Genomic DNA, 19,982 nt, shown 5'->3' with positions numbered 1-19,982 from the left:
CCCCCTCACACAAGCAGCCAAATTAATCCCCATCTCTCGAAAAACCCTTCAATTTCTCCACCCAGCCTCACCTATCGCCGACTCCCCGTTTTCCCTTCCTCCCTCCACCAAATCGGCCCCTAGCCGGTAACCCCTCAGACCCCTCCCCTCACCCATCCAATCCCTTCTCGTGCTCACCTCCGGTGGAGGGGTTCAAGGGAGAGGTAAACCTTTCCTACACCACCATCTCTCAAAAGGAATCCCTAGCACTATGCGTCACCATCACCGAGTTTTCAACCGCTCGCACGCACCACGCCCCTCCAGCACGGGAATCACCTTCCCTATCCCCCCCTTCCCGACCATCCGGTCACCCTCCTTCGTTCCCTTAAACCCCTTCCCTGGTAAAACCTCTTACAACGTCCAGAGCCCCCAACCCTTCCGTCTCGCACTCCCCACCCTCCCCCCCATTCCGATCCAGCCCCGTCCTTCCCACTTCCCCATTTACTCAGCCCTTCTTCTCTCCTTTTTTTCATTAACCCCTCGCTAATCCCTGTCACACATCCCCGTGCACCACCCCTGCCTTGATACCTCCTCCGCATTTCTTTCCAAAAGGAAAAGGGCTAACTACCACCGACTCACCCATCGCACAAAAATCCTTCCTTCTATCCCTCTCCTCCTCCGGCTCTCTTCTTTCCTTCTTCTTTCTCGATCTCTCACCCCTTTTAGATCCTTTTCCATTTATATTTCTCTCATAGGCCTTCACCTAACTCCTACCCTCTGCTTCCTATACCACCATCTGTGTGTTTTACGAACCTTTTTCAATATTCTGAAAGTATCTTTTTAAATAAATGAATTATACACAAGTTTATATATAAATTATACAATTTTATACACAAATTTTATATATATATGCACGTATATTTAAACTTACTTGTATAAACATATATAATATAATAATAGAATATCACATATAGGCTGACGGAAATGAGAATCGGGATTAAGTATGCATCCTTGATTTTCAGAGTTCAAAGATAAATTTTCTGCTTTCCATTACTTCTTGTCTTCAAGAATCTTCCGGTTCCCAGCCTTCCTTGAGGAATTTTCAATCCTAATCGCACTCCAATGGGTCGATACGTCCCGGTCTCTGCAATTTTCCGAGATTCTTGAATAATTCCATACTAATGCAATTCTACCTCCCGGTCTAACTATTGGCATGGTGGTCATTTTTAATATTCATTACTTTGCACTCAATCAATCCATCATTAATACTTTAAAGAGGACGTGTGATAGGGCTGCCGTCCTATGGTTTCCCACATTCCTTTCTCACTTAAATGACGCGGCATCTTCTCTCCTCCGCCCTCAATCCTTTTCGACCCTCTCCCACCACCATTTCCCATTTTTCTCCCGACCAACGCCGAATCATTTACCTCGATTACGTCCTCCCAATTACGTTCTCCCTTCCTTCTAGTCGAGCCCCCAAGGAGAGTGCCTGGGTTCCTTATCGCCCTCGCTTCACCAACCTCCTCTATGTTAGGGATTATGAATCTTAAAATTATCGATACAAAATAAATCACAACATATTAATCTCAGAGATTTCTGAGGCTATGGTACAGGCATTCGACTTCTGGAATATTTTAGGTAACGTGTTAACTCCATCATTAACTTGCAAAAAGAATACCTAGTGAAATATGGCTCTTTAAAATGTGGTAAATAACAATTGGAATAGTTTTTTTTAAATTCGATTGACATGGAATTATTAATAAAGAATATGAATTTACTTAGCTAAACATTTCCCCGTCTCATTTAAAATTCATTCAATAACTTGAGCTAACTAGATTGACGATAATTTCGCTCACCACCAATTTAATTTAACTTCCTTGCAATGGCGTCGCCCCGTTTCCCATTCAAGAAGATATGAAGGGGTAGTTAAATACTTTGCCTCGCAATGCTAAATACTTTACCGCTTATATCTATCAATTTGATTAACGGTAAATTTTAAGTTGCTCATAAAAATTTTAATGAATAAAGGGTGCTCATGCAAAAGTGTGAGATTAAAAACGATACAATATCGCTGTCATAAACAGGAGAGAAAGGGGGCATTCAATATTGGCTCATAAAGTCAGAAAATCCCTTAAGGTTGAACGAAAGAGTTTCATTTTCATAAATCGCAATGCAAGTGGTGCCAAATATAACACGTTCGCTCGTATTGTCGTTTAATTAGCAGTTGTACAAAATATTGAGAAAAAATGGCACAGCTCCTAATAATTATACCAGAATAATATATATTGGAAGGTGAAAGTATTTACACCTGTGCAGTACCAAGTTTGGATACGTCGATACTTATTATCTCTGTTCATCCCATTCTTCCTTTTCCCTAGTGCCTCAATTCCCGGACCCCGCACCACTCACACACCATCGAAGCGTTCGCCTACTTCGCCCAATCTCCCAGCTTTCCCTATCCCCCCGTTCGACCTCCTCACTCCAGACCTCTTCCTTAATTCCAGTCTCTCGCCCCCACTTTCGGTATTTCCACATCAACTCCAGAATCCATATCTCTTAGGGGCTTCCTCTTCTCTTGATTGCGCACCCTCACCTCCAGATCCAAACCACCCCTTTCTACCGAAGGAGACTCGTCTCGCGAGGACCCCTCTCATATTCGCACCCATCTTCTCGCCCTTCACCCTCTGGTAAGAGCGCCTTCGGGCGATCCCTTATATTCATTTCTTTCTTTTCTTCCGCAGAATTAGAGAGATGGAAATTTGAAGGAAGAGATACCCAAGCTTGGTTATGTTCTTCAAGATGAGAGAGAGTGGGGGTCGGTCAAGAGCCCTCCCTTTCTCTCGGGGGTTCCCAAAACATTACTTTGGTCTTAGCTCTGCAAGAATGATACTAATCTAAATTGTTGTTTACAAAGAAATTCATCTTCTAAATATTCTGCACGCCTTTACCCAACACCTGCATCGCCGACCAGGTAATTATATGAAACCCTTTTCCAATATAAACTGATTTTCCCACCCTACCCATCATTTCCAGAAATAAACAAAATATTAGTATTTAATATCAATTAGTGGAAACTTGACTCCCTGCTCAATTTTGTATTGAACTTTTGACCGAAAATGAACGAAATTCCCTACACAGTTTAGTTTAATTCAGGAAAGCAACTCTGCGATCTCTATTTAAAACTTTAATATTCACTTGCGAACGCTTCCTCGATGTCAAGGCGATGAGATAGTACGCCAGAGCTAACAAAAACTGGACTGGGTGCCTACGAAAATTGATCAATCGAAATAACATTTATGCAGTCAAATATGTTTTAAAATAATATATGAATTATTGAAATTAAAAGTTCCTTTATATTTCAAAAAATATTTAGAGATGTCTCTTTTGAGATTAACCCCGTACATTCGTCTGATACTTTGATAACACAATTTTATGGACCAAAATAAGGGTTAATATTGATGTTTAATAATTGGGAGTAAATATTATTGATTCTGGAAACTTCTTTCTGAATGTTGATTTTGCTTCTGCAGAACCTTTGATATTTCCTCCGAGCGTTTTAAAAAAACTTGGAAGAGTAGAAAAGACACCAAGTCAAAATCGCTACACTAAGAAAGAATGTATTTTCGTTATTTTTACCTTTTTCTTACAAAATTTGAAGCCATTAGCTTTTTATGCTAAATATGCTATTAAATAATACTATGAGTGGTAAAAAAAACTGAAATACCAAATTAAGCTATAAAATCAAAAAATGTGCTGATTTATTTGTCTGGTACTAATCGATGAAAAATCCAATTTGCTAAAAGAAAAGAAGTTTACCTTTCTTAAAAAATAATTATTATGATTTAGGTGCATGAACTTTGGATAAAAATTTTAACGCTGATTTTACTCCTGTAAGCATACTATATGAGTCAAATGCAAATTAAATGATTCCATTTTACAGAGGAAATGTTTCCCTGAAATGGTTACGTTTCAAAATAAATCTTTTTGCAACAAAATTCAATGCTTCTCTGATCATAATCTGTTCCTTCTTCTATGCATTAATATTTCTCATTTATTAGATTATTCATTTCAATAATTTCGTGACTGAATAATTATGATTCAAACAGCTCAAAAATAAAAGTCTTGGCTGATGTACAAAAAAGTATAATGTTCATATTTTTATAAAGCCATTTTTACAGAAAAAAATATCATTATTTGGTTGGAATCAAATATTTAATTCTAGCTGCATAACTACAAATGCAATCTAAAATAAATTATTCAAAATAATAATGCTAACAATCTAAATGTCGGTTTTCAATCAGTTAGGAGTCATGAGAAAGAGACAATATGCATGATTTATCAACTTGAGAAATTCGATTTATGTTTCTTGAATATCATTGAATTGTTACACTAAATCAACGAAACATTATAAAATCATACGATTATATTTCAATATCAAGCAATAAATATCGAAAATGTATGAACGTATGTCATTTTTAAGTTAAATAAAAAATAGAGATAATTCATTTTACTTACGAAAGGTGAAAATCAATAGTTTTGAGAATTTTTTATCAAAAAAAATGTTTTTCAATCATTTTCTGGTCTAAAAAATGAAATTTCTGATTACTCAATATGTTCTCAGATGACTTTGGGAAAACTGTCGAAATATAACTTCTGCGCTACAAACTTTGACACTTAATTTGTCTCGATCATATCAAGAAGTTTATGAACATCTGAGCTGCATAAAAGGTAAGCAGAAAAGTTTTAATACACAGCTTTATTTACTGTCCGAATTTTTACACTACAACTCCACTGGTGATTTTATACCAGTTCCCTTACGTGATCTGCTTCGCTTCTCTCTCCCTACTTTTCTCTCCCATCTTTTACTCCGCTAGCTAATAATTTTCCCAGATGTTCATTGCGTGCCCTTTTCTTCCCGGCCACTTTTATTCGTCTCCGCGATCTCCTCTCCTCTCGGCCTGCCACCTCCTGTAACTCCTCTCGATGCGTCTCTCCTTCCCTCCTCGCAAAATCCCTTCCCGACCCACTCCCAAGCGCCCCTATCCATTTACCCTGATCGCTCACCTTCTCCCAACCCGTCCCTCTCCCCCATCCACCCCCGACCATCCATCCGTCCCCCATCCGCCGTGTACCCCGAACCCTGTTCTCCCATGCCAACCCTTTCCTCCACCCCTTCCCCCGGTCCCTTAACGCCGCCGCACCATCTCCCTCCAGCCACCCCCCAATGATGAGACAAGCGATCTTCCCCGTTCTGGCCCCACTTCTTCCCGAATGCCAACTTAAACTCCTCCATAGTTCCTCTTCACTCGCTTCGAAGAACGCAACCCTTCCCCCAACCCTCTTTTCTTAAATCTCGGAAACGTTATCATTTCCTTCTCTTCCTTCGAGCCTTTCTCTGGCCAAAACTTCATTTTTTATTCTTCTTTTCCTTCCTATTCTTATCCATAACCTTTGACCACTTTTATTTACATCCCTTACCGCATCTATCTCACTTTTTCGCGAGCCGAGACGAACTGTGGTGATAATCCCCATTCCTTCGCGCGGCTATCCTCATTTGAATGCATCAAAAACGGGTTGCCTTGAGTGATTCCTCTGGCTCTATTGGCTGTCTTTAATTTCTGCACGACCAAAACCCATTCCCATAAAGAGAAATGTGCAGTAGCATAATCAAAAGGTTGCCTACTCTTGAAATGACGAATGACCAGGATGATAGCTCTAGACTGAGATGCCATATGTTCCCTCTTAACGCATCTGTAGCCGTATTTTTCTTGGAGGTTTGCAATATTTTCTGCCGAGATATCTAGCACGCAAGTAAATAAAAGACGTGCCTGCGCCACTCTTCGAACCGCGTACATTTTCTGCTCTGCTTGTGGGAGAAAAGCCGAGCAAATTTTGTGTGCATCCACGACTTTATTCAGCCTGAAAAATCGTACACCAGGTTTGTGAAGCCATCAGTTTATATTCTTTACTAAAGAGTTTATTTCTCACGCTGCATCCAGAATAATTGGAAAAATGAGCGTTAAGCCCAGCATTGGATGGACCTTGTTCTAGAAAGTTTGCCTACTTATTAAATAATATAAATTAATGAATTAGCTATGATACCTTCCTAAAGGAAAAACATAGATTTTTTTATTTTCCTAAAATAGACTGCTAGATATTAAAAGTAATAAAAAAGTTGACTTTAAAAATCGTTTATAATGTAATAACTGCATCAAGAAATGTTATGTCTAGAAGATTATGCCGGTTAATTTGGAGGCATTAGTATTTGGAGTGGCATGCACTCCTGGTTCAGTGACTTTCTGGAGATGAATGACATGAAGAAAAGATCTTAGATTATGGTTTTTTGATCAAATTTGATTGAAAGTCTTCTGCGTGAGTCCCAGAGATTCAGACTGGCCAAAAACATCATAAATATAATGAAAGATTTTTGGTAAGTATATACAACTACGGATATATTGTTTTGAAATTGCACGTACGCAGGAGAAACACTTTCATGATGCAGAAAATATCAAATTAGAACATTTCATGATCCACCCTAAGTGTCAAAGGAAAATTTTTGCATAGTTGTATCGGTCCAAATGCCTCTAGTGGGATCAATATCAGTAAAAATGAATGGGAAAATCGAGGAAAGGCCAAATATAAAATATGTGATTTTCCGTTCTTGTCAGGATTATGTACTAACCTAGGATTACGAAAAATATTTTACAAAAGATGAAATAACGATAATATTAATTATGTCCATGGATTGTCATGACAGTTCTCTAGAGGCTCGAAGTCCCTCGAACAGGCAATAGTACCAGGAATGTATGCGTCAGCAACGGTAGCCACATACCTTTTCAAAGTTCTTACAGTTTAACTCAAACAAATTCAATTCCAAACAAAACAGATAAATAAAACTCACATAAAAAATTAATGGAAAAATGCAATCAAACGAAAACATTGAATCACTGATTATACAAAAGTCGACCCACTTTGGATATCACTTTGGCTTGTTACGTTGCATAATAAATTTATACTTCTTGAGTATCATTTTGAATATATCTGCTGACTATGATATTCCATCTTAATTATACGTAATTACTTAGATGCACTTATTGATGAACATTGTGGAATTAATTAATGTTAATTATATAGCGGGTTTCTAAAAATAGGCGCCCATTTTCAAGTACTTGATGACAATACGTAGGCTAACCGTTACCAATTACATGATTACGGTGCAGGAGTTAATAGCTCGAGTCTTGATTAATGGGCATTTTAATGTGAAACATAAGATTTTGATGAGTTATATTTTCAGGTATAAACTACTTCTTATTTCTAAAAATGTAAGAACTACTAATTTCTCAAGGTGGCTGATAATATAAATTATATGAGTAAATTATAATTATCGTAAGTAAAAATGGAATATCGTCCTTTGATCCCTATTGTGCATATATGCATAGATAGATTAATCATTAAGATTAAGGGCAACAAATTACAGTTCTCATTAATTTATTTACCTACTCAATTACGTATATCACAAACTTATGACCAAATCCTTTTCGAGGTTAAACTGGGAATATAGGTCAATATATCATAATATAGGAAATAGATATATCATAACGGAGATATTTTTCATCAGGTAACATTTATTTAATTATCATCTCCTACCACATTAGTACTAGAAAAAGTTGTACATAATTGAGACGGAGTAATAATAGAAGGGAGTAAGTCAAGGGAAAATATAAAATTACGATGTATATGTTACGATAGCGTACTATTACAACCTACTTTAAATGACCGTTGATCGATTCTTAAATTTTAGAGAGAGAAGTTTTATGGAATTCAAAATCAAAATACACGTATGTAGGTAATAGAAACCTTAAGATATTCCTGCATGCAGATGTACAAGTTCCGTTGCAAAATTTCAAGTGTAACGACAGTTAATGTCTCTACATGATAGCGTGCATTTACATAATACTCTCTTCAGAGAGACTACAGGCTTTTCATACGATTTTAAATATATTTCTCAGTTTTTGCCCACACACTCGAGTGAAAAATTTCCATTCCATCCTATCTGTCTAACTAATAAATCATAGAGAGAGTTGGAGGTGGAATTACCTAATTTTAACGGTTAAGGTTTCCGTTTAAGGTTGACCCATAGATACAACAATACTTATTTTTCATAGAGAATAATTCATATGAGTCTGAGCGATAAAATATTATTAATAACGAGTTACGCCCATTTAAGGGTGCAGAGAATTCTGGGGAACAACGATGACACTATTAAATGATCCAGTCATGAGTTATTATCACATTTTCAGTGAAAACATTTGAATAATTACCTATAAAATATATTGCGGATCAAACCGATAAGGAATAAAAGAGTAGCTTCTTATTGCAACGGACGAAGCAATGAATATCACCCAGAAGTATAGACAGTGAAGGCTGTCAAGAGATCCCTACGAATAAGACGACAAATTATATCTCGAGGAATAATTCCAATCGTAAATTCAACCTACCGAGACGACCCTTCTTTCGTATATTGCCCGAGGATATGGAATTGCGACGAGAGCGTAGGAGATTTCGCCGTAGTAATTCATAGTTTTCCACTCGGGGGGCGCATTTCTGATCTGGCGGCTTCCATCATCCTCACATGTAGGGGATTCAAAAGGGGTGTGGAGGTACTTTACGCTCCCGTTCGAGAAATGGAGTAAACTTCTGACCTACATTCTAAAATCATCCCCCTGTCTCCTTTTACCACGTCCTCAGCCTTCCCCCCCACGCGCCAGTATCCCCAAATTCCCACTCTATAAGCAGTACTCTCTCTTAAGTCTCTAAGGTCAAACTTCCTCCAATCGCATAAGGGGTTATGCGAGCACCAAGTGCGTGCGTGACTCCGCGTGAATGCCATTGCACGTGAGTTTGTATGTGTGAGACAGAAGTTTCCACGCAGATTAACTTTTTAAGGATTCCATCACGTGAACGCGACCGCCCGTTCTGCAGGAAAAAATAAAGACCCAGTTTCGAATAACTCGCTGGCCCACGGGAGAGGGAAAAAATAAACAGCCGATCAAGGAGGGGGTGAGGTGAAGAGCGAAATAAATTATACGGCGGAGTAACGCCCATTTTTTTTAGTGCTCCCCGGGAAGCAGCGTACCGGAGTGGGGATTGGGGGATTTTTTTAGTACTACTATTGACCACGTGGTCTCGTTCCCCATTGGCTTACGATAAAAAATTTCTTTTTTTAATCACCAGCGCCACGCGATTCCTGCATAACGACGAGCGGGAGACATACTACGTGTTTCACCCGCGCCGTTCAGAAAACGCCGTGGCATAATTGATTGGAGGAGGCCCGGATCCCGCCAAGAGGGCGGCGGAGCCAGCGGACTCGACGTCGCCTGCCATCTAGCGGCGTCCCTTCGAACTACCACCGCGGAAGCGTGGGCCCGGACTCCCCCCCTTCCCGCCCTCCCTCTTTAAGTCTCTCACGCAATCTCTCGCCATACATCCCTCTCCTTTCTTTTCCTCTATCCCTCCGGGGTCAAACCACGGATCGATTATTTGGGGGCCACGTGCCGGCGACCCCGTCCCATGACGTCACGGGCATCTCTCGTACTCACGCTCTTGCTTTCCCTTTACTCTCCTCTTACCTTTCCTTCACCCGCACTCCCTTCCCCTCGTATTCATCCCCGCCCCCGGGATCCTTCCACACCCTTGACTCCCCCTCCCCCCCTCTCTCACCTCAGCACACACCTGCACGCACGCAAGCACGGACAAACTCACGCACACAAAACTCCCCCACCCTCTCTCCGTAATGAAAAAATAGAAAGTCCTCACCCTTCTCCCTTGGAACCCACACAAACCTCCCTCCCACCCTCTCTTCCTTTCTCTCTCTCTTTTGCTCTCCAACCCTACTCTACCAGCTCCCCAGGATTCTTGGGCGCGAGGAAAAATCATCCACTTCCAAAACGCAACCTTCTATTCCATGAGCCTACGCGGCTCCTTGAGAAAAAAAGGATCCCATTACACCCTCGTGTACAGATCAAGGGTGAGTGAATTACGATACGTTGCGAGGTGTACACACGTGCGTATTTATTGAATGGAACGTTATCAAAAGGAGCCCCTTGACTTTTGCACCATGTGTAATGCTGTCTCAGTCACCGTATTTTAAATGCGGCCCATTGTTGACGAAATTATTACATATATATAATATATATATATATATATATATATATATATATATATATATACACACACATATACATACACAATCGTATATACATATGCATATATATATATATATATATGTGTGTGTGTGTGTGTGTGTGTGTGTATGTATGTATATATATAATATATATGCATATATACGATTATATATATATCCTCTTTATTGAGTTCTGAATCATTAAATTATACTGAGTCTGTCCCGGAACGGTATCGCGGGGTACTTATTTGTATCGTCTGATAACGTTTTTACAATTTATTCACTGAAACGGAAATATTTGTGCCTCCCGCTCCTCGCTACGAAGCGTACTGTTTTGTCTACAATTTTTAATCTGCACCCCTATTCGTAGCCTAGATGAAAGGGCTGCAATGGGGGGAGGAGGCGTCGATTTCATCACCTCTGCACGGCCACCATCAGCTTCCCCCACAACCCCCAGACCCACTCCGTGCAACCTGAAGGAGGCAAAGGCCCCGTCTACCCGCCTCACAGCCTTTCCCTCCCTTACCCCCTGCGTTGCTCCTCCCTCCCCGAGGAGTGCGTCGAGGGACGGGAAGGGGGGACGGTGGGGCCGAGGGGAGGAAGGAAAGCCTGCAGAAGGGAAGCGGGACACTAGGGGAGAGATGAACGGAGAGGGTGGAAAGGGGAGGGGGGAATGGAAGAGAAGAGGAAAGCAGGGATGAGGCAAGGAAGGAGCCTGTATGAAGGGGAGAGTCATAACCGGAGGACCGAAATGGGAAGAAGGAGAGGAAAGGAACATTAGAGTTGCATAGTGGACAAAAATGATGAGAGTTGTAAAAGAGGAGAGAGAGAGAAATATTGGATTTGGGTACCATGGGGTGGAAAAAATTAAGGAGGATATTGGGAGGTCGCGTATGAGGACGGCCACGAGAGACGGTTGATGGAATGCGTTTGGAGAGGCGGGAGCGCGAAGAAAAGGTGGTAGGAGGGCGTGGATGCAGATGAAATGCGAATACCTATGCTAAAAATGTGAAAACCGAACGAGAATACAACTGTAAAAAGGACAGAATGGAGTGGATAAAAGGGAAGGGGAGTTAGGGATGTCTCGGGAAGAAAACAAGGCAGGATGTACTACGCATACGGAAAGGGGGAGAGAGAGAGATTACGAACCACGAAGCTCACAAGGGAAAGGATGAGGCATGGAGATGGATGGGAAGGCAAAAGAGTTTCGACGAAGACATATGCAAAATGGGAAAGAGGAGGATGGATGTGAGACAAAGGGGGATCAAGACGCAGAAGTCTACGAGGGGTGAGGCCTGGGAAATTAAAAGATGAGGAAACAAAAGAAATAGGAATGGAATATAAACGAGGACCTATGTGCAGACTAAGGATTTGAAATATCAACCGATAAAACTAAAGGACAACCTTAAATGAGGAGCAAAACTGGGAAGACCACCCGACAGTGAGATGATGAACGAACGGAAAAGTAAACTCACGTCTTATCACAGCAATTCCGTCATTTCATCTTATCCTATACCTTTCTACTTCAAAAATAATATAAAAACGAGATACATCAATTTGCACTGAAACGTACGGCTGAAAAATCAAACCAGCTTCTCATAGTCTTGGTCGCCCTAAGTCACATTTTCCAAGCACGCGATTCGTGAGTCCCTAATAGCTCAATTGAGGCATTATATGGGTAAAATTATCGCGGAAAATAAAAGGTTTTCCCCGGAAGCAATTTTACTCAAAGAAGAACATGAGCAAAGGATCCTTCATTTTTCTTGGCAGCTTATTAAGGTGGAACTGTTTTTAGCAAATGCGTGAGACGTACGCGTGTCAGAAGCACAACTGCCTCAATTATAGGGTACTACTACTACAATTAATTACATGCAACAGCGAGGCTCTTTAAAAATACCGCAATACACTCTATTATTTTAGATTAATTTCGAACGGAGTAATTACTGCTTACAATTGGAGTTAATGAAGGGAAAGTCGGCTCATAACATTTCCATTTTCAGATAAAACTGGATGTCGGTTAACAGTATTATTTAACGAAGGTGCGAAAGTGAGTAGTAAACAATTCAATGTCGATATGACGTTAAAAAGGAAGTAAATTTATTAGTTGACTTCCGTTTTGGTGGAAAAATATTTATTAGATGAGATTGGATGTTAGGTATATTATAGCATACTAATGGATTTTCTAATCATTATGTTTATGAAGAACACAGTTACGTTTTTAATACATCTATTTGAGTGACGCCACACACTCAATTCTGGTTTTGTGTAAAAATTTCGGATGCACTCAGAAATAACAAACCGCATTGGAGAAACTTCTAGGGAGATTCTATTACAGCTATCGCATAAGGCGCCTCGTTGGAAAATGCGGAGGTACAGGGAACTACGTCGACGGCGAAGATGGGCCTTCAACACTTCGCGCACGAATACATAACGCCAGAGTAGAGGAACGCATATCAAAGTCTGCTGAATAAACCATGAAATCCATCGGCCAAGCCATGTTGGAAATCGAGCCGCTACATGCAGTCTATTATGAAAAGCTTTCCTCGTTGCGAGTGGTGCGTTGACTCTCCACCACATCCATGCAAATTTAAGTCGACTGTTCGGCAATTTTCAACTCGAAAGTCTGCCACGCATTTTTGAATGTCAAACACATTAATGCTAAATGGATATTAGTTTGAATGATTTCATGGGATTACAGTTTCTATTGAAAATTTTTTGGGAAATTTGAAAATCCTAATTTTTCTCAAACATTAACTTTAATGCCACTTTAATTAAGAAAAATTAATTTATCCAAGCCCTGAAAGCATATGACATTAAGAAAGAAATCAATAAATATTATGCTATATGATTCACTCCATAACATTTTTTTATGATAATTAATCCCTGAAAACGAATTTCGTACGACACCATATAATATTTGGCAAATATGTTACAAATCCTCGCGTTTATATCATCGAAATAATATTTTTCTCCATTTTATCCAGCGGACAGGTCATTTCTGGAGAGGGAAAAACCGCTACGACGGGTATACGGCGAAAATTATAATTTTTTAAACAAACATAGATACCAAAGGTATTGATTTACGGGCGTTCCTTTTTCCTGATTCACTCAGCCGATAAGTACTTACGAATCGATAACACCAGAGACGAACATATAAGAAAGTGACAACGTGACCGAGGCAGCGTTTCGCCATTCCCTCCACTTCCTCCCCGTCGCGTTCACGTCCCACCCCCTCCGTCCATCCTCACTTCCTCTGTCTCCCATATCACATGCAGGGAAAAAATAGAGAAAAAGAGACATCTTTCCCCGAGAGAGAGAGAGAAAGGAACGGAGAGAGAGAGAAAAAGAATGGGGGAGTGAAGAGGAACTTAGATAGGGACTGGGGGAAGGGGGGTAGAAGTGGAGAGAGAAGGATGAAGTGCAGGAAAGACTGAGAAGGGGTGGCGAAGATGCGAGGCAATAAATTTTTATGGACGAATGGGAAAGAGATGGAGGGCGGGGACATTGTAAACGAGAGTGGGAGAGGAGGGAGGGAGAGGCGGGAGTGGGAGAGATGTTAGCGACACGGAATTGAAAGAGATTCGATGGCCCGGGGAAGGGGAGGGATGTCCGCGGGGAGTGAGGGAAGGAGTGGAGGCGTGTCGGAGGGAAAAGGGAGACGGCAGAGGAAAGCGGTGCTGGGTGGTGTGAGAAGGGTCGGGGAGAGAGGGAGGAGAACAGATAGCAAAATAAAGAAAAAAGTTTTCCCAATAAGAATCTAGCTCCTCGAGGTGGATCGTGGCGAGAGAGTAAGACAGAGCGTAGTGGGTAGGAAACGATGCATAAAATAGAATGAGACAAAGTGAAAGGGGTATAAGAACTGCCGAAATAAAATACCATTGTTCAGTGTGGTGAAGGCAATGGAGGAGAGGGGGCGAGAGTCTGCATAGGGAAGGGATGCGGGGAGGAAGGGAAGAAAAAAAAGAAACTATGAGATTGGCAGAAAGAAAGTGCGGTGGCAATGGAGGGCTCTGGGAATTGGGCCATTGAATACGAATAAAGGAAAGCTTTGTGCAGATAAGGGTGTAGTGGGCATGAAATGAAGAAACATGAAATGGAGAAGCTGGAACTGCATAACTGCAAATGGGGTGACAAATAAACTTGCTGAAATGATCGCCATCGCCACTATCCGCGGAAGGACACATCGACTTCAAAGAAAGAAAAAAATAGCAAAAGTTGTCTGAGAAGGCAGTTGTAATAAAATTAAAATGGTGTCCTGATGACGACTTCGTTGATGATTTTAAGTGAGCTCGTGGCAATGATTTTAAATTCCATGGAGCTGAAAAAGCAAACGATAAATTGCTCTTAAAATATACCATTATTTTGAACATATTTATTTCCAAAGAGCGTACTTAAATAAATGTCAAAAGGCTCCTAAATTTTAGGTAAATTAACTCCTTTCCTTCAAACGAAGGAAAATTTTCCTTCGTTTGAAACCCTTTTTTATGCCAGTGGAAATATTGTTTTAAATTACATGAATCATGGATAACATTTTTTTTAAATTGATCATTTCCCGAAGACAGCACAGGTCTGACTTGTCCAAGTTACGTGTATTCTATCTTATGAGATAGGTGTTTACATGGTCCTTAAATACTATTATCAACATATCACGAGTACTTCCTCGGGTTTTTTCAACGTTATTGTCTTCATTTCTTCATAATTTCTACCTGCATTCATATTGTTTAAGAATTCTATTTTCTCCCTTCTCCTACCACGCTTACCAATCCTTTTCCCTTCCATCACGGCCTACAACATCCATCCCACTAACTCCAAATGTTTACTCTACCCACTTTTTCTGCGTTTTTCGAATTTCCCTTGATAACTCCTTCTCTCATCCACCCTATTAAAACTCAAGCGTTTTGTATTCCTCTCTATCTAACTTATCTTCTCCATTCTCTACCACACCCACATCTCAAAAGCCACTTATCTTAGCTCATCTCCCTGACCCAAAAATCAGGTTTCACTCCCATAAAGCGCTACCCTCCATATTAAAGTTTAAGTATGAATTTTATCCAAATTTTTATTTAGTGTACCTATAATTATCTTATTCTTTATAATTCTTATTTTGACGCAATCATACTCCTAATGTTCCCGCTACTCTATTTATTTTCCTCTAAAATATTGGCCAATACATGAATGGCTCCAACTTTTCCAGTTTATAACTTCCTGTTTATCTTTTATTTCCTCCTTCTCGATAATCTCATTATTTTCATTTTATTTTGGTTAACCTTCATCCCATACCTCTCGCATTTTTCCTACAAAGTACTGCAATTTTTAGGTTGTCTGGCTACTCTACCTCTTCCAATAAACTACCACTCGATCATCTGCAAATCTGATTAAATTAGTCCCCCTGCCACTTTTACTCGGCTTAGGCCCTATTGATACTATCCATAATACTCTCTTAGCATATTTCTCCAAATTTACCAGCGATAGTATGCAACCCTATCACACTCCCTTTCTCATTGCTACCTATTCCATTACTTAATTCCGCCAAATTATTCCTCCCGGTGACTACATGAATTGACACCAGATTGGTAGTGCCTGCTTTTATCCTGCCATTTATATGATATCGCTCTCCGGCTCTCTATAAATTATATTCTACCCACTTTTCCATTAAGAATTGTAGTCACTCCACGTTGACTCTATTCCCCTGGTCTCTATATTTCACCACACATAGGCTAAGGTATTTATACTTCCTTTATCCAATTTTCTTCTTATTTTTTCTAGCTCTCTTGCCATCATTATCGTCTCAATATCCCATGCTCTTATTCTAATTCTAGTGGGTTTCTTTTCCCACTAATTTTAGCTGCATTGTGAAAGTATCTCGTGTGATGACGACCGCAGGGGCCTTTCCTCCAATGACAAGTAAGTCATCAGATTCAAAGGTTTGAGTCCCGCCGTAGTCAAGATTCATTTCAGGTTTTATCCATCCATAGTATTATGGTTGAGACAATTGAGGTGGTTGCCCGTTTCCTTCCATAATAGTGATTTTAACGTGACAACATAATTTAAAAAGGTAGACCCAGTCGGCTCGGACGCCTTTGCAGTCACCTCATTAAGGAACAGAGGCTGTGCGAACAACCTTTCGTCTGGATTCTACCAGTCTACATTTTTGACTTGAGTGACCATACCAGAATCAATCATCGTTTCGTCTGCCACTATAGCTCTACGGGACAAAGGAAAGGATAAGCCCTTCCACTACGTAAAGCTTGTAGCCCATCGTAGGGTTCTAATTCTATGGGAGATTACGAGATGAAGTACAAATTAAAACATAAATTTCTCACGTGTATTTACAGTAATAAATAAAAATACAATGATAATTATTTGTTGCGCAGGTTAAAAATAATGCTAGGGACAATGAAGTTTTTATTCCTTCGCGAACCCTCCTCTATACTCTTCCTACCATTGTCTTCTAATGACCCAAGAAGAGAAAAATATGTTTGATTAATGTTTTTGGACGTTATTTGACCAGAAAACATTTTAATACGTCATCTATGAAATACTAAATTGAATTTTAAAAAATTTTAAAGTTATGATAAATTCAGTTAAGCAGGATATTGGAAAATAAAAAAGTTCTAGTACCAGAAGCAAATAAATGTCGTTGAAATGGCATTTCCTCCTTATGCACTTTTTATAATCCTACACTTATATATGCTGCAAGAAATTTGCAATAAAGATCAAGGTCTTATTATTCATTTTACCCGCATTTCTTTGACTATAATGATTTATGTTCGTCGGGTTGTTCCTTTAAATGTCAAAAATAATTTTCATAAAATGTCAACCGGCTATCACAAGAGGCTATGAAATCTCAACATGAAACATGCATGCAAAAATGTTATTTTAAGATGGATTACGAAGACAATAACTATATATAATAATTTTATGTGGCTAGTTTTAGGTTTAAGTAGCCGTAAAACAACCTCAAAAAATGAAGCAGCCGATGTAATATCACAGAAGGAAGAAAAAAGATGTAAGAACCAACAGGGAATAATTGAGGTCTTAAAGGATAATGATTAAGCCCTTATACATTGTTATCCTTACGAGAGGAGGAAAAGAGCATTTTTCCGAAGAAATTTTGTTTTTAATTTTTCGTGCATTTTTAATACCTTTTCTCATTCTTCTCATGAAGTAATAGAATTAGGGACACATATTTTCTTACAAAACGGCATTTTTGGGTATTTGACCCACATAAAAAATAATAATAACGGGATACCATCAAATTCCCAGGATTTCCGGGAGATACTCCCTTTTCATAAGACTGAACTGCCTTCGAGTCGAAAATATAGAACAGCTACAGATATGGTAATGAGATTTCCTTGGATCAATGTTGTACGATATGTGAGAAAAAATGAGTTAATAAGACTCGGGAAATAGGCACCAATTATATCCTTGTTTTGCAAAGAAATCCTATAGGTTGCAGGAGTACAAAAACATCAAATTTAAGACTTCCGTAGAAGGGCAGTAATGGGAAAGCTTGAACAACAAGCTGAAAATATCGGGGATGAAATTGAAACTAATGACGAAGTCACTGAAATATGATGGAGACGTAAGAAAAAAGTTAAAGTATACCAAGGCGGAAAAAGATAAATGGTATGAAAATAAAGGGTAGAAGTTCATAAAGTAAAGGAGAAGGGCATATTTTAAGGTTTGAACTACGTGAGAGAGTGTGTTCGAAAAGAGGACATTTTATGTGACGCTCGTGGGTTGGCGGTGGCTTAACACAGGCGCAGGTGCGCTGGGAACTAAAGGCTAAATGTCCCTGTGAGATGGATGAGAGCCTGACGGTGAAATTACGACGACGTGGAAGGGAGAGTAAAAAATAAGGGGGAAAGGGGGAAAGAATTAAGGATGAAATGGTAACAGTTTGAATTAACTTTGCCACCTCAGGTGCCGAAACATTAAGTAATGCGTTACTAAAATGGTCACAGCATCATATTGCGACCCCGATAAATAATAAATATTTTGAATCATATGTGACGACTTTCTATAATATTAATTTTCCTCCTTCTTAAAAATAATGCTATTTCTAGCCTCATTGAATGAATTTAATTTTGAAATCTGCAAACGGCTGTCTTTGTAGTTCACTTTCGCAAATTAATTATAGTAATTTTCCCACCGAAAACTTTGACAAAACATCGTTTTCTGAATAAAAATCTACATAAATTTTGTTTCCTCTCAACTGCTGCAACCCTCAGAACATCAATCGTACTAACGAGAAAGGCAGTTTTATCGGTATGAATTATTTGTGGTCGTTAATCACATTCAATAGTACTAAAGATATACCGCGTAGTATGCTCATGCTACCGATTTTCTTTTCCATCCACGGTGGGATGTAACTACTTTATTGAATCAGAGAAGAACAAATGCATTAAGAGGCTAATCTATTTACACAAATCATTGTTTCCATACAAGGAAATATTATTTAGCTAATTTGTAATTATGCATATATTTTTGGAAAAGAATTTGTAAGGAAGTAAAAATTTAGATAAGATTCAGAACACCATTATTTTGTGACACGAATGAGAGAAAACCTGTGCAAAATGTATACACACACACATATAAATATACATATATATATATATATATATATATATATATATATATATATATATATATATATATATATACATATATATATATATAGATATAGATATATAGATATAGATATAGACATATAGATATCCATATAGATATAGGGTTAGGGAAAAAAGATTGAAAAGCTTAGGTTGCATAAAACCCCCGTGAATATCAGTTATATATAACGTTTCCTTGATAACCTATCTGTCTAAAACTCTACTGGTATCAATAGAATCCAATCCGTCATTCACGCTCCATTAAAAGGGACTTTTCTCTACATGGAGTCAGCCCTATCCATCTTCCTGACTAACCTTGCGTTTGTTCTTTCCCTATTCCCTATATCCATATCCTTGTACATGAAATTAAATATGAAAACCCGCCGATCGATGGAAGCATTCAGATAGATTAGGTAAATATATAAACGTACTGATTATTTTATCATTACATCCATTTTTACATTTTAAGTATACATGAAATAGGAGAGGTACAGTAGAAAGTGTGCCAAAAGTTTGAGAATTTAAATAAGAGCCTACTTAATGATTTTGACAAAAAACGGCGAGGAAATCGTTTTCATTCCATCAAAGAATTGACCATTCATCTAGAGAGCGAAATGATGTGAGGGGAAGCAAGAACACCCTCGCTCGAGCTCAAACTTGAATACCAGCCTGTTTCGCTTGAAGCAGGAGAACATTCAAATGCTCCATAATCTAACGATATTGTCACCACTTTCCCCTGAATCCAAGATGCACGCGGCTACATGAGTCTGCTCGTAAAATGCCAGAGTTAACGTACTTATCATCCCATAAAAGTCTGGGAGTGCCGATTTCAGCTGCGAGATAACTCCTCTCCCCGCTCTTTCTTCAGGGAAGAAGAGGAAAGCCCACCGTTCGAGATAACAGGGGTAATAGTAGACGGGAGGGGGGGAGGAAGAAGCGAGAGGTGAAAAGGTGGCTTAACTTGAGGAACACCGAGCATCCTCTCCTCCCCCCCTCTCCCACATCCTTCTTCCCTTTTCCCTCTTGATTCCCGGCTTCAAAAGTGAAGTGGAAACGGGAGGAAGGGAGAGCGAGAGGGGTAGGAAGAGAGTTGCGGGCGCCGAATTGACCCAGGACGTCCCCGGCGCATTAGGATGTCAAAGGTTGATGGAGGGAAGAGGTGTGAGTGTGTGGTGGGAAAGAGAAAAGTGGATTCAGGAGAAGACGTG

This window comes from Hetaerina americana, unplaced genomic scaffold (genome assembly GCF_022747635.1).
Source record: "Hetaerina americana unplaced genomic scaffold, ioHetAmer1.1.p SCAF_3, whole genome shotgun sequence".
NCBI classification, from domain to species: Eukaryota; Metazoa; Arthropoda; class Insecta; order Odonata; family Calopterygidae; genus Hetaerina; species Hetaerina americana.
This window is presented reverse-complemented; position numbering follows the sequence as displayed.